Source organism: Mus musculus, chromosome 14 (assembly GCF_000001635.26).
Source record: "Mus musculus strain C57BL/6J chromosome 14, GRCm38.p6 C57BL/6J".
Classification (NCBI taxonomy): Eukaryota; Metazoa; Chordata; class Mammalia; order Rodentia; family Muridae; genus Mus; species Mus musculus.
Window position 1 is genome coordinate 3491163 of NC_000080.6, and position 14784 is coordinate 3505946.

The 14784-nt window shown below is 42.5% G+C and overlaps 1 protein-coding gene and 2 pseudogenes across 3 annotated transcripts in view; 2 read left to right on the forward strand and 1 right to left on the reverse strand.

Annotated features, from left to right (window-relative positions):
* Gm18572 (predicted gene, 18572) lies at positions 1096-2235 on the forward strand (annotated as a pseudogene).
* Positions 5147-6432, reverse strand: Gm8324 (predicted gene 8324; annotated as a pseudogene).
* The window catches only part of Gm2977 (predicted gene 2977), a 58917-nt gene continuing 56986 nt past the window's right edge, over positions 12854-14784 (forward strand). Inside the window, exons 1-2 of one of the 3 annotated variants that reach the window (XR_001781343.2) lie at positions 12855-13102; positions 13767-14257. The gene's annotated coding sequence lies outside the window, so the exon portion shown is untranslated. Of the gene's footprint in view, positions 13103-13766; positions 14258-14784 lie in introns of those variants that run through there. The other 2 variants (XR_003950936.1, XM_017316310.2) reach the window with 2 other exon arrangements.

Genomic DNA, 14784 nt, shown 5'->3' on the forward strand with positions numbered 1-14784 from the left:
TACAAAAGAAGTAGGCATGCTCTCCTCAACGATAAAGACAGAACAACAGACACAGAACTTAATGACTGTTGGAGCTATGAAGAATTACTAGGACCCAAAACTTCCCCAATTCAGGATTTCAGTACAATTTACCACCTGGTCCTAATTAGGATGAGATACCAGCTGATAGTGTGGAGTAATTCCAAGATGAGGTGGTTGGAATAGGCATGGCCTGCATGGACTTGTGTGTTTGAATGCTTGACCCATTGAGAATGGCTCTACTAAGAGGTGTGGTCTTGTTGCACTAGGTGTAGCCTTGTTAGAGGAAGTGTGTAACTGGAAGAGGGCTTCAAGGTCTGATATATGCTCAAGCCTGGTATAACCCAATCTCTTTCTGCTACTTGCAGATCAAAATTTAGAGCTCTCAGGTCCTCCAGCTCGATTTCTGCCTGCACACTGCCATGCTCCCCACCATGATGATAATGGACTAAACTTCTGCACTGTAAACCAGCCTCAATAAAATTTTTCTTTCTAAGAATTATTGTGGTCATGTGTCACTTGACAACAATGGAAATCCTAAGACAAGAGACAAGATTTAGGACATTGTCTTCAGTTTCTCATATTAAATTTGAAGTACCCAGTGGACTTGGAAGAAAAAACCAATTCGATAAATTAGGTGGGAGTGGCCATAATTGGAAAAAGTATATGCATCAAGAAAGTGACTCTTTGCAAAATACACTAAAAATACAAACCTACATAGAAGTTTGAACTACTTCATTGAAAACAAAAGAGCTAAAAATGTCCTGGTATCTATCCAGTTATCCAGTAATATAGGACTCTCCAATATAATCACATGCTGTTTCATAGTCACATGATTCACTTATTTGAATTATGGGAACCACTGCCCCTTTGGTTTATTACATTCAGTAAGCAAGGTCAAACATTGACTTTCTCTGCACTCAACTGCCCCTCCTTTCAACTTCCATGTCCTCTGCCCAACTCCTTATAACTGTACTCAAAACCCAGATATCCACCAACAAGTAGCCCACATGGAGGGAAGATTTGCTCGTGAGCAAGAAAGAATCTTGTCAGTTTACTGCCCAAGGCAGTGGTAAGCTTACTGAGTCCTCAGTTCTCCCTATGTGTAGGGAAATCTGTCATGAAAAAATGTTGTCAACTGTGTTGATCTAGGTTGTTATCCAAACAGATGACAACCAAATGCATAAGATTCCAACTCCAGTAGAGTGCTAAAGCAGAATGACTCCATCACACGCACAAGAGTAACATGTGGACGAAGATAATTTGTGTCAGAGATGACAACAGTCCCTCATTCCTCCCGTTACTCATTTGTTCCTCCATAAAGAAAATTACTGGAGACTCCGGTTTCACCGCTGGACTGAAATGTCCAGTCCTGAGAAAGTATTTGTAGAGGGCATGTTTGACCTCTTTGAAGAGCAGATGCTCCCAATGTTCAGCTACTTCTCCAGAAGGTCACAAGCAGAGATTGACTGAAAGAATCCATATTATAGTATCAGCCTAATGAGGAACTTACTTTTCTCCACAGGTCAGCAAGCCAAGACAGTGTATTTTATACCAACAGAGATTGATGATTCAGGGCAAAATATACCAATGCTTGAAAAAGCTCTATGTTTACCAGGCAATATGCACATTGCAGGTTGGAGCTACTAATCATTTGGCTGAGCTATTTCATATACTACCCTGAAGCTCAACAGCTATGTATGTATGTATGTTGCTGGATCAATGAACATCAGCTGAAAGACGTGTACAGATAGTACAATGCAAAATTATCCAGAGGCAGGGTGACACCCTATATACAAGGCAGAATTGTGGGCTCCCAGCCCCATTCATTATGATGAGATCCAGCTGAGTATAAAGGAAAACTATATGAGGATCACTTATGGATCATGTGACAGCACAACTACTAGACAGAAACAGCAAACTGCACTCGGTCAGCATAGCTGGAGGTTGCTATTAATATTTTGACTGAAGCTTAGGATGTAGAAAGCATAACCCTGAGATGACTAAAGCTGTCATGACAATGATAATTTGAGTTATTGGGAAAATTATGACTTCCTGAATTTTGTGATAGCAGAAACAGATCATAAGGACCCTACAAATTATTTTCCATGCATTCCTGATTTCCAGCAGAGAGAACCATAACTGATGTTACAGGGTTTGTTTTAAAACTGAAGGTGATGGCGATTGATAAAATTTGGGGATGATAATGTGAAGCTTGTTTGATCAAGACAGGACATATTATCGTTCAAGATGTGTGGTCATAAATCATGAAGCATGAATTACTGTGAACATGTAGATGCTGACACATATCTGATAGATTTGTAGCTTGCTCTGCACTGTGGGTGGCAGAACAGAATTTATCCATGATATGAGTGTATCTTCCAAGACTGAGTGAGTTAAAGCCAATGCCACAGAGAGGATTCAATATTCCTACTTCATTCTTGATAAAGCCCTCAGTGAAGGAATGATGGTGACATTTTAGAATATCAGAGGGAAGATCTGAAAACAGTATATGAACTTCAAAAGAACATTGCAGAGACTTCACCTGACTCAGAATAGATTCTTTTTGTCTTCAGGTTTGCAATTTTTGTGACTTAGGGTTGGATTAGGTGATTACTTGAAAAAAGAGCTATGAGCTTCCTGGACAAAACATCAATGTTACATAGACTGCTAGAAATTGTGTGTTACTGTATTATTGGTGCATATCAAGATGAAGTTTCAGAACTTTTATCTATTGAGACCTGAAAATATTTGAGGTGGAGAAATTTTGTGGCCCAGGTAGACAGGGAAAGAAAGCAGATGCTAACCACAGTGTGTGTGTGTGTGTGTGTGTGTGTGTGTGTGTGTGTGTGTGTGTGTGTGTGTGATTTCCCCTATAGTTAAGGCTAAACCAGTCAGGGCATTGGAGAAATGATCCAGAGCTGCTGTGCAGAAAGATAGATTCTAAGAGGATTGTTCTGGCCAAAAAGTTCCTTTTCCAATGAAAGCAGTGATTCAGTGAGCTCATGTCCCTGGAGTTCCCTGACATCAGCAAGTTGCCATCATCAGAACCCCCTTAGCAAATGCTCTCAACAGAACATTCTTTGAATCAGTGGCCAAAGTGGTGTTCCCCTGACAGCCAGAAGACCAGGGTCACCAATCTGATCTGCTTGTAGAAGTCACTCTCTAACTGACTTGCAAACATCAGCAGCTTCATAGCTCTCCATGCAGCAACATTTCCTTTGAAACCTTCAAAACCACTACAAGAACAAACCTGAGAGCTGAGATTGACCTGAATTAATCTTGTGGTGAAAAAATAAATAGAGTGGTGTGCTTCCTCCATCTCTGGTCCACGAAGAGATCAGCAAGCATCTTTAAAAGTGAACATGCAATCCAAAATGAAACCCCAGGAAAGAAATCAGTAGAAACAATTTGTCCTTAGTTAGGAACTCTTTCTTGAATGACTGGAGGACTATTCTGGATGTTGGCTGGTCTATTTATTCAGCTGTGAAGATGCGATATTTAATGGCAGTAGTTGATAGATGAGAGGTGTCATTCAATGTTTCAAAAGATTTTTAATCTAAAAATTAAGAACATAGGCAAACCCAAGAATGAGGTGATATATCTTTTAAATTGATTCTTACTGTATCATAATGTCATGTGTTGGGTTGGTTATTTATTGTGGTGCATTGGTTGTGGCTGTGTATCTTGCCGTGGTATCTTTTTCAAATATAAAAGCTGAAAGACTTCTTCAGTACAATCTACAGCAACAAAAACCTCCAGAAAAGTGGCTGGAGACTCAGTGGTGGAGAATTTGCCTGCCCAACATGTACAAGGCCCCAGACTCTAGCCTCAGCAACACAAACAACATCAATAACAACAAGCCAACAACAAATGAACCATACAAACTACACAGCATTGGGCTGTAGAGAGAGACAGTTTGCTGTTACAGAAACGGTAGTTAACACCTCGGGTACCTATTACTGCCATGAGATCCAAAACACACAAAGATAATAATCAAAATATGTTTCTGAATACAATTTAATGTTTGTTATAATATTAACCGAAAGAGTAAGAGCCATCCCAACTGTCCAAAGCATCTTTCTCATAAAAAAATGTGTAATCAGAATTTTCCTATTTCACTGAGAAAACAATGCCCCCCCCAAACACCACCATCCATGGCACTGATGGTTATACTGAGGATTATATCTCTCCCGCACTCCGAACAAAGGTATTTTGGTGATTTGAAGAAAGATTCCCAACAGAAGTGTCTGTATCTATATGCTTAATCTTCAGGGAGTGAGACAATTAGAGTAGGATTATGTGGTGTGGCTTGGTGGAAAAAATACAACATTCTTGAAGGAATTGTGTCACTGCAGGTGGGCTTTGAGATTTTCACACCCCATTTTGGTCCCTTTTCATCTCTCTGGTCATTCTGTTAGGATGCAGTTTTCAGATACATACAGCACCAAGCCTAACATCATGCATTCTGCCATGTTTACTATGGGATTAATCCTCCAAAATGTAAGCAACCCCACAATTAAATTCTTTCATAGGACTTGCCTTGGCCATGCTGACTCTTCACAACAGTAGAATGGTGACTAAGTTAGCCATGGGAAGTGGAATCAACTATAACTCAACTTTCTCTACATGGCAATATAGGGAGGAAGACTGCAGCTTCTACCCAAGTGGTAGCAGTTCTAAGGAAGGCATAATTATTGTGCTTTGGCAAGCCATCCACCTGCCATCACTTTCTGAGACATCAGAGAATTTTTGAACCTTCCTTTCTTTATTTCTGATTGACCTGGACCAGCACATCCAACATCAGTGACAAATTATTGATGGGGAGGTGCCAGGAGTTTAGAAGGATAGAGAAGATAGAAGCTGTGTCTTCAGATCTTTTACTAATTTGGCTTAATCCAAGCAGGTTTATGAAGAAATACAGCATCATATAGATTATTTACATGGGGAAATGGCCACAGTCATCAAAGAGCCAAGTGTAATTGTGTTGCCAAAGAGAGCATGGGACACCTCAGAAACAGGTGAATAAGCCCTGATAGCCAGAGCCCAAGAGATGGATCCAAAAAGACCACAACCTTGATGCCCTGGAGGCATGGGCTCCAGTCCTAAATCATTCTTTTTTTTTTTCTAGAAATATTTTATTGCTGAGACCCCACCAGCTGTGCAAAGTGATCCTGGAATCAATCACCTTCCTCCTTGGCAATGATATCTTTCTTGAGTGGTCCCATGAATGCTTTCTTGTCCTCCATGGTCTGGAAATGACCATGACATAACTTGGAGGCGGTGTCAATGAACTTTAGGTCAATCTTCTCCAGGGCCTGACTTTTGATCTGGACCTGTAAGGACTTACAAAGGGTAAGCACTCCCTTCTTGGTCGCCACCACACAGCCTTTGATCATGATGAAGTCATTGGTCACCTCACCATAATGGACAAAGCCACCCAGTGAGTTGATGCTCTTATCAGACAGGTCATAGTCAGTAGATGCATTGTTCTTGATCAGTTTACCATCCTTGATGAGGTATCCTTGACCAATCTTGTAAATCTTCTTGTTAATCTCTGTTCAGTGATGGTAGCCTTTCTGCCCAACTCAAGCCATAGAGAAGGCTGCACAGGCAGGGTTCCAGGCTCTAATCCAGGCAACTTTGTGCAAACTTTGATGCGTCTTTTGGGGTGGTTTCTTTGTCTGCCAACAACTGGTCACCCCTTTGTATCCTTTGCCTTTTGTCACGCTGATGACATCAATCATCCCATCCTGCCCCAACACCTGGTTTACAGGAACCTGCTGCTCCAGCTTCTCTTGGGCCCAGTCTTGATTCTCAGCCACAGTGCCTCCATTCACCTGGATCTCCATCAAGTGTGCCTTCTGGGACAGAGGAAGCAGACTCATCTGAGTGTGAACAATCATGCGAATGGCCTGGCAATAGTTCTTCATGCTGTTGAAGTCATTTTCCAACTGCTTCTTGCCTGTGTCATCCTGCCATTTCTCACAGTACTTGGTAAAAGTCGTCTTCTTAGATTTGTGCCACTTCTTATAGAACTGCCTTTTACACTCATCACTGATATGCTCAACAAATATAGTCATGAAGGTCCAGAGGCCTCGTGGGGTTTCAACATATCTTACAATGCCCACAACCACCATTGGTGGGGTTTCCACAATAGTCACAGCCTCCAGAACTTCTTTTTTGTTCACCTTAGATCCTGGCCTGTCAACTTCCCAGAGGATGTGGGTCATGGCACCCTTGTAGCCTAGAAAAGCTGTGAGGTGAATAGGCTTGGAAGGGTCATCCTTGGGGAGGCTCTTCATTTTCCCATGATGCCGGCTGTTGTGCCTGTGAGGCAAGAAGCCCAATGACCCATGCCCGGGAGCTGAGAATTTCCTGTGAGACATCTTGCCACCACATGCTGCTTATAGATCTAGATCATTCTTATTGAGGCTACTCCTGAACAAGGACACAGAACGAGAGTTGTTTGTCCTTTAACAATTGACTCTGAGAAATCTTTGGGTAGGCCTACCTCTCCACTTCTGATTCTCCTGTTGCTGGTGGTTTCATTTCATGAATTGGATTTAGTTAATAAGTATATTTATGGCTCTTGTTTCTTCAGGCTGCTATATAACATGTCCACCAGAAGTGATCCTCAATGATGTGGGCCTGGGTACCAGAGGTTTTCCATGGAGATCTCTGGCCAGGCCTAATGCCAGGGTTCCAGCCAAGGGAAGTGATTGCAGGCAAAGATGAAGTTTCTGCCATGCCTTCCAGGTCACTCAGTAACTCTGAGCTGCTTTGCACTGAGTTGGGTTGGGCTGGGCCAAGGAGAAGCCGACTATTCAGTGAGGAGTGCAGTGGAACCTCAGATGGAGAGAAGATCTCTTCCCAAGTGTTACAGCTCTTGGAACATAACACTCAGATGACAGAGTAGTTCTCGAGCACCTTTAATTCCCTGGATAGGATTTATATACAGTTTTGGGGGTGATTCAGGGTTTGACAGCAGGTACCTCTCATTTGTGGGAAGGCTTGGTGCTGCTCCTACGTGACGGATAGCCACACACCTCTCCTGTGTGGGCTGTGGGGATGGTAACTTTGACAGGAGCCAGAAGGCCAGGAGACATGATGGAACACCTTCCGTCCCATGTAGGTGGAAATCACCATCCATCTAGTCTCTGGGGTTCCAGACCTTTGTTCGACTGGAGACCAGGCTGTCTGTGCACAGCCCACTACCCCACAAAATGGTAACATTTTTATTATTTCACTCAAATGTTTGTTGGGCCATTTAAAAAGATCTATTGGTATATAACATGTACCCCACACCACAAACCCCTGATTTCTGATTTCTTGAGGTCTACACATGGGTTTTCTTACATAGTTAAAGGGACAGTGTTTGGATGACAGGGTAGAGATTAAGGTGGAGAGTTCCTATCCCCTCACTTATTACCTGAAAACCAGCTAAATAAAACTCTTTCTTCCTCTATGCCTCTATTTACAGAGAGGAAACTAGGAAAGGGGATAACATTTGAAATGTAAATAAAGAAAATAAATAATAATAATAATGATAATAATAATAATATCTCTTTCCTTCAGCTTCCACCTGATTCTGTGAAGTTTATCTCTCAGAGAAAGTCTATCAATAGCATCCATCTTAGCTTGAGCGCTAGTCTGCTACTATTGTCGTTGTCACTCTATTTTGCTCAAAAGAGAATAGAAGGATAGAGGGTTACAGGATAGTACCCAGCTGGTGTATTGCAAAGGCAACCTACCAGTCAAGCTTTTGGAGCAGTTGAAATTGCCTGCATGAGTCCTGTATTAGTGAGTTTCCTGTGACTGCCAGATGGTGGACCTTGTCAATGTCATTATATTAGTCCTATCACTTAATTTCCTAAAGATTCTAGTAAGCAGAGGTGTGTACCACCAAGGTGTAATAAAGAACGGCAGGCTCTCAATAAGACAAAAAGGCCACCAACAGATTGGAAAAGGATCTTTACCTATCCTAAATCAGATAGGGGACTAATATCCAATATATATAAAGAACTCAAGAAGGTGGACTCCAGAATGTCAAATAACCCCATTAAAAATGGGGCTCAAAACTAAACAAAGAATTCTCACCTGAGGAATACTGAATGGCTAAGAAGCACCTGAAAAAATGGTCAGCATCCTTAATCATCAGGGAAATGCAAATCAAAACAACCCTGAGATTCCACCTCACACCAGTCAGAATGGCTAAGATCAAAAATTCAGGTAACAGTAGATGCTGGCAAGTATGTGGAGAAAGAGGAACAATTCTCCATTGTTGATGGGATTGCAAGCTTGTACAATCACTCTGGAAATCAGTCTGGTGGTTTCTCAGAAAATTGGACATACTACTACCGGAGTATCTCGCAATACCTCTCCTGGGCATCTATCCAGAAGATATTCCAACCTGTAAGAAGGACACATGTATCATATGTTCATAGCAGCCTTATTTATAATAGCCAGAAGCTGGAAAGAACCCAGATGCCCCTCAACAGAGGAATGGATACAGAAAATGTGGTACATTTACACAATGGAGTACTACTCTTGTATTAAAAAGAATGAATTAATGAAATTCCTAGGCAAATGGATGGACCTGGAGGGCATCATCCTGAGTGAGGTAACCCAATCACAAAAGAACTCACATGATATGTACTCATTAATAAGTGGACAATAGTCCAGAAACTTAGAATACCCAAGATATAAGATACAATTTGCAAAACACATGAAAATCAAGAAGATTGAAGACCAAAGTGTGGACACTTTGCCCCTTCTTAGAATTGGGAACAACACACCCATGGAATGAGTTACAGAGACAAAGATTGGAGCTGAGACGAAAGGATGGACCACCTAGAGACTGCCATACCCAGGGATCCATCCCATAATCAGCCTCCAAATGCGGACACCATTGCACACACTAGCAAGATTTTGCTGAAAAGACCCTGATATAGCTGTCCCTTGTGAGGCTATGCCAGGGCCTAGCAAACACAGAAGTGGATGCTCACAGTCAGATATTGGATGGATCACAGGGCCCCCAGTGGAGGAGCTAGAGAAAGTACACAAGGAGCTAAAGGGGTCTGCAACCATATAGGTGGAACAACAATATGATCTAACCAGTACCCCCCGGAGCTCGTGTCTCTAGCTGCATATGTATCAGAAGATGGCCTAGTTGGCCATCACTGGAAAGAGAGGCCAATAGGTCTTGCAAACTTTATATGCCTTTGTACAGAGGAATGCGAGGGCCAAGAAGTGGGAGTGGGTGGGTAGGGGAGTGGAGGGGGAGGGTATGGGGGACTTTTGGGCTAGCACTGGAAATATAAATGAAGAAAATACCTAATTAAAAAAAAAGAACTGCAGGCTCAGGAAAAGTTAAGTAAACAGCTTGAGGAGCTAGCCAATGAATATCCAGTAGAGATTACCAATGATTTCTGTGTAGGAAGAGAGGTACAGGGGAAGATAGGTGCATGACAGGAGCTGGTTATAGAGACATAGGGCCAGTGCAGGGTGAAACGGTAAGAGAAAGAAAGGAAGATGTTGTGAGGGTTAAACTAGAAGTGGCAGAGGGTGTAGGAAGCAGGGACCTCTGAGGTGACTTCAGGTGAGTGGTAGTGAGTAGACTTTCTTCTATTCTATTCTTTTAATGTGCCGGTGCCCTGGAAGCTACAAGAGACTGTTAAATCCCCCAGAGCTGGGGATAGAGGCAGAACTGAGCTGTCTGATGTGGGTGATGAGAACCAAACTGAGGTATCCTGTAAGATCAGCTCGCACCCTAAATGACTGGGTCATCTAGTCGTTCCAGAGAATCAATTTCCACGTTGAGTTATTGTCAGAAATCAGGTTGTAAAGTGCCAGGGATGCAGTGCTGTTGCCCAGTATCTACAAGGAGGTATTGATTTCTTTCTGAAAGAAAACAGAAAAGGACACAGTAGGACCTGGGGGATAAGGGAAGTACCAATTCAGCCTGAATAAAAGGATGGACACATGGCTGAGCAGTCATGGATATAATGTGTGTCTTTGCGTGTGGTAAAGGAGGGTTCAGAACAGGGAAGGGCTTCTCTCACTGAAAAAGACAATGCCCTTTGACAAAGGAGGTAAAAACATCCAGCGGAAAAAAGACAGCATTTTTCAAGAAATAGTGCTGGTTCGACTGTCGGTTAGCATGTAGCAGAATGCAAATTGACCCATTCTTTTCTCCTTGTATAAAGCTCAAATCCAGGTGGATCAAGGACCTCCGCATGAAACCAGATACACTGAAATTAATAGAAAAGAAAGTCGGGAAGAGCCTTAAACACATGGGCATAGGGGAAATTTTCCTGAATAGAACACCAATAGCTTATGCTCTAAGATCAAGAATTGACAAATGAGACCTCATAAAATTGCAAACCTTCTGTAAGGCAAAGGACACTGTCAATAGGACAAAACAGCAACCAAACAGATTGGGTTCAGATCTTTACCAATCCTACGTCCGATAGAGGCCTAATATCCAATATATACTAAGAACTCAGGAAGCTAAACTCCAGAGAAACAAATAACCCCATTAAAAAATGGGGCTCCGAGCTAAACAAAGAATTCTCACCTGAGGAATACTGAATGTCTGAGAAGCACCTGAAAAAGTGTTCAGCATCCTTAATCATCAGAGAAATGCAAATCAAAACAACCCTTAGAGTCCACCTCACACAGGTCAGAATGGCTAAGATAAAAAACTCAGGTCACAGCAGATGCTGGTGAGGATATGGAGAAAGGAATACTCCTCCATTCCTGGTGGGATTGCAAACTAGTACAATGACTCTGGAAATCAGTTTGGCTGTTGCTCAGAAAATTGGACATAGTAATACCTGAGGACCCAGCAATACCACTCCTGGTCATAGACCCAAAATATGCTCCAGCATGTAATAAGGACACATTCTCTTCTATGTTCATAGCAGCCTTATTTATAGTAGACAGAAGCTGGAAAGAACCCAGATGTCCCTCAACAGAGAAATGGATACAGAAAATGTGGTACATTTACACAATGGAGTACTACTCAGCTATTAAAAACATTGACTTCATTAAATTCTTAGGCAAATGGATGGAACTAGAAAATATCATCCTGAGTGAGGTAACCCAATTACAAAAGAACACACATGGTATGCACTCACTGATAAGTGGATATTAGCCCAGAAGCTCAGAATATCTAAGATATAATTCACAGACAACATGAAGCTCAAGAAGGATGATTTAAGTGTGGAACCTTCGGTCCTCCTTAGAAGCAGGAACAAAATCCCCATGGGAGGACAGACAGAGACAAACTGTGAAGCAGAGACTGAAGGAAATGCCATTCACAGACTGCCCCACCTGGGCATCCATTCCATATACAATCAACAAACCCAGACACTATTGTGGTTGCCAACAAGTGCTTGCTGACAGGAGCCTCATATAGCTGTCTCCTGAGAGACTCCTGATAAATACAGAGGTGGATGCTCTCAGCCAACCACTGGCCTGAGCACAGGGTCTCCAATGGAGGAGCTAGAGAAAGGACCCAAGGAGCTGAAGGGGTTTGCAGCTCCACTGGAGGAACAACAATATGAACCATCCAGTTCCCCAAGAGCTCCCAGGGACTAAATTACCAACCAAAGAGTACACTTGGAGGGACCCATGGTTGCAGCCACATATGTAGCAGGGGATGCCCTTGTCAGACATCAATGGGAAGAAGGCCCTTGGTCTTGTGTAGTCTTGATGTCCCAGTGTAGAGGAATGCCAGGACAGAAAATTGGGAGTAGTCAAGTTGGTGAGCAAGGGGAGAGGGGATGGGATAGGGGGTTTTTGGAGGGGAAATGAGGAAAGTGGATAACATTTGAAATGTAAGTAAAGAAATTATCTAATAAAAAAAAGAAATTCTTTAACTGGGGAACTCTTCAACCTCACACATCTAAATCTCTAATACTGACAGAAAGGAGTTTCTGCCAAGGTCATTGTTAAAATCAACACTAAAGCACTAAATATGTTTCCAGTTTCTGTCAGCTAGTTCCCAGTGACACTAAGAGCATCTTATAAAGGACTGAACAAAAGTACTATGCACCACTGCACAGAATGTGAGACAATCTCACCAACCATGCTGCCTCACTGGATTATTCAGAAGATTTCTAGGAACACAAACTAATTCTCTTCACTCTCCTTTGACTGTTATTCAGAGACTATGTTTCTCTTCTGTATCTATACTTGTTTTTCATGGAACTTAGTTATTTCTCATCACAAACCAAATCAGTGTCCAATGTCACTTTTCCTTCCCTTTCCCACTTTGTCCATCCCATCATCATCAGGATGTCTATTATTCCTAAGAAGACATAAGATGAGAATCTTAGTGATGACTTCGGATCTGTGGTTGCTGTCAGGATAAGTACTGGTCAGCCAGACAGAAGTTATCGAGGTGTAAGGGAGAGGGGAAAGCCAGGCAGTCTGTGTAAAGCTACGGTTCCATGATAGCAGTCACCTCCATTGTCTAAACCTGTTGTTTGTATGGTATCACCTGAAATCATGTGTCTCAGTGGAGTAACTGTCTTTTACAAAGTTGGCCTTTGGGCATACCTGTGATACAGTCATGTCTCGTTGATAACTGGGTAGGAGCACCCAGGAGACTGTGGGAGTTACCATTACCTGAGCAAATGGTCATGGGTGGTATGAGGATAAGATCTGAAGATGAACCTACCAGGCAAGTCAGAAAGCACCAATTCTTCATGTTTTCTGCTGTAATTCCTCAGTACTGAAGGTGGGCCAGGAAGGATGGAGGCCTGAAAAGAAGATCTCATGGGCACATGCCTCCGTGTCAGAATTCTGGGAACTGTTGGGCTTCAGTGACTTTACCCTCCTCCAATCCCAACTGAAATAGAAGTTTGAAGTGGGATAGTCAACTGGAAGTGGAGCAGGAGGGGTCAAGCCCATCTGTGGCAGGACCTAGGATGGAGTGGTCACCACCTCTGCCTTCTCCATTTTTGTCTCTTCTCTTCAAGTATGGTTACAACCTCAGCTAACTTGGTTTTGCCAGAAAGAGGAAGCAGAGGGAGAGGCATTCCATGATCATGCCTTATTACCAGTGATGCAGGAGGTTAGTTCCAGCCTATCAATCGCATAGCCTTCCTATTTACAGTTCCCTAGCCTGAAGGCCCAATTCAGTCTGTGTCACTCTGCTGCCCTCACTAAGCCCTGATGCTATCTGGCCATATACAGAGAGGGAAAATGTCACCAACAGGGAGCCACAGAGCAAGGAATGGCTCATATAGTATTTACAGAGCCTTGCCCATGCCATGACACAGGTAAAGGCCATGAACAGGGTGCTGCAGTACACCATACTATTGAGCTTCTGTGAGCAGTCACAGCAGGAACAGGAGGTAGTAGGCCCCAAAGCAGAGATATTGCTCTACTGTCTCCTGGGCATGTAGCAGGACCACTTCCAGGACCTTCATGCTGCCCTGGAGAAGACAGTTCATCTGCTACCTGAAGGGTATCTTGGGCTCAACAGTTTAGCAAGAGGTAGACAAGTCTTTGACCAGAGGTCACCTCTCTGGTCTCCCTTTTTCTTTGTAGCGTATGGTGAGTTAGCAAGTATCTAGTTAAAGCCACTTCTCCATCTCTATGGCATGGGTGACACCTTACTCATCCTATACATAGGAGGAACTGATGCTTATACAAGAATTCTTACTTCTATTCTGAGGATCCCTGGGAACAATAATAAAACCTTGCCTTCCCTCTTGTGGTCGCCCCTGCTATAGGGTCCTCTGGAGCCATCAGGACCTGGGAGGATCTTCTATCCCTTTGCATCAAAAGGCTGCAACAAGCAAGGCTGGAATTAATGCCAGGAGCTGAAATCCTATATTTTGATTCCCCACTAATCCATTTTAGGATTACTTGGGCCTTTTTATTTTGGGGCTGTTCAAGATTCCTTTTGGCTTTCTTGAGCTCAGTCTCCTAGCTCTTCTAGATTTGCTCTTAACTGTGCATAATGCCTCTTCCAGTTCCTAAGATATTGTGGTTCAAGAAAAAATAACTGAGGAAGTTGTTGTATACCATGGGAAAAACTTAGTGATTGTGGCTGAGTCCCAATTATTCTCTGCAAGTCTTAGGTGCTTTACAAAAGAAAACATGGACTTGGGTTATTAAAGGAACACACCACAACAGCCTCAACTCAAGAATTTCTGCTCTATGAGGCACTGTATTTTTTTTTCTGAAAAATCATCAGATAAATGAAATTACAGAAGCTGAATGAATGTCTGGTTAATATTTTATATTAACAAATACACAATAATGGGAAAGGAAAACAATTTTGGGAAATGAGCCAGGTAGCTCTGACATCAACCACCTCATTAAATAGCTGTCAAGACTCAACTGCTCATGAATTAAGCTTAGTGCCCTGGTAGAAACATCCTATGGTGAAAAATCCTTAGCCTAAGCACAAGGTTTTGCTGACTCCCTTTCTTTTGCTTTGCATTCATTTTCTACTTTCTTTTCTGCGTTTTCTTTAACTTATAATTTTTTTTGCATACCAACTTGATCTGAAACTCATTTTTACATGGAGCTAATTTTTTCTATTACATTCCCCATTTTTTTAGTGGAATCAATCAAATTATTGATTCATGTTGAGGTACAGGATGATGGGGAGCCTGTAAGGCTAATATTTAGGTCACTGTCTTCCCCCTGGCTGTAGGAGAATGAGTAAAGTATGGTGGCTGAATTTTAAGGTTCCCGGAATCCACTGCAGTTAACCTTGACATCCATGGAGGGACATTGAGA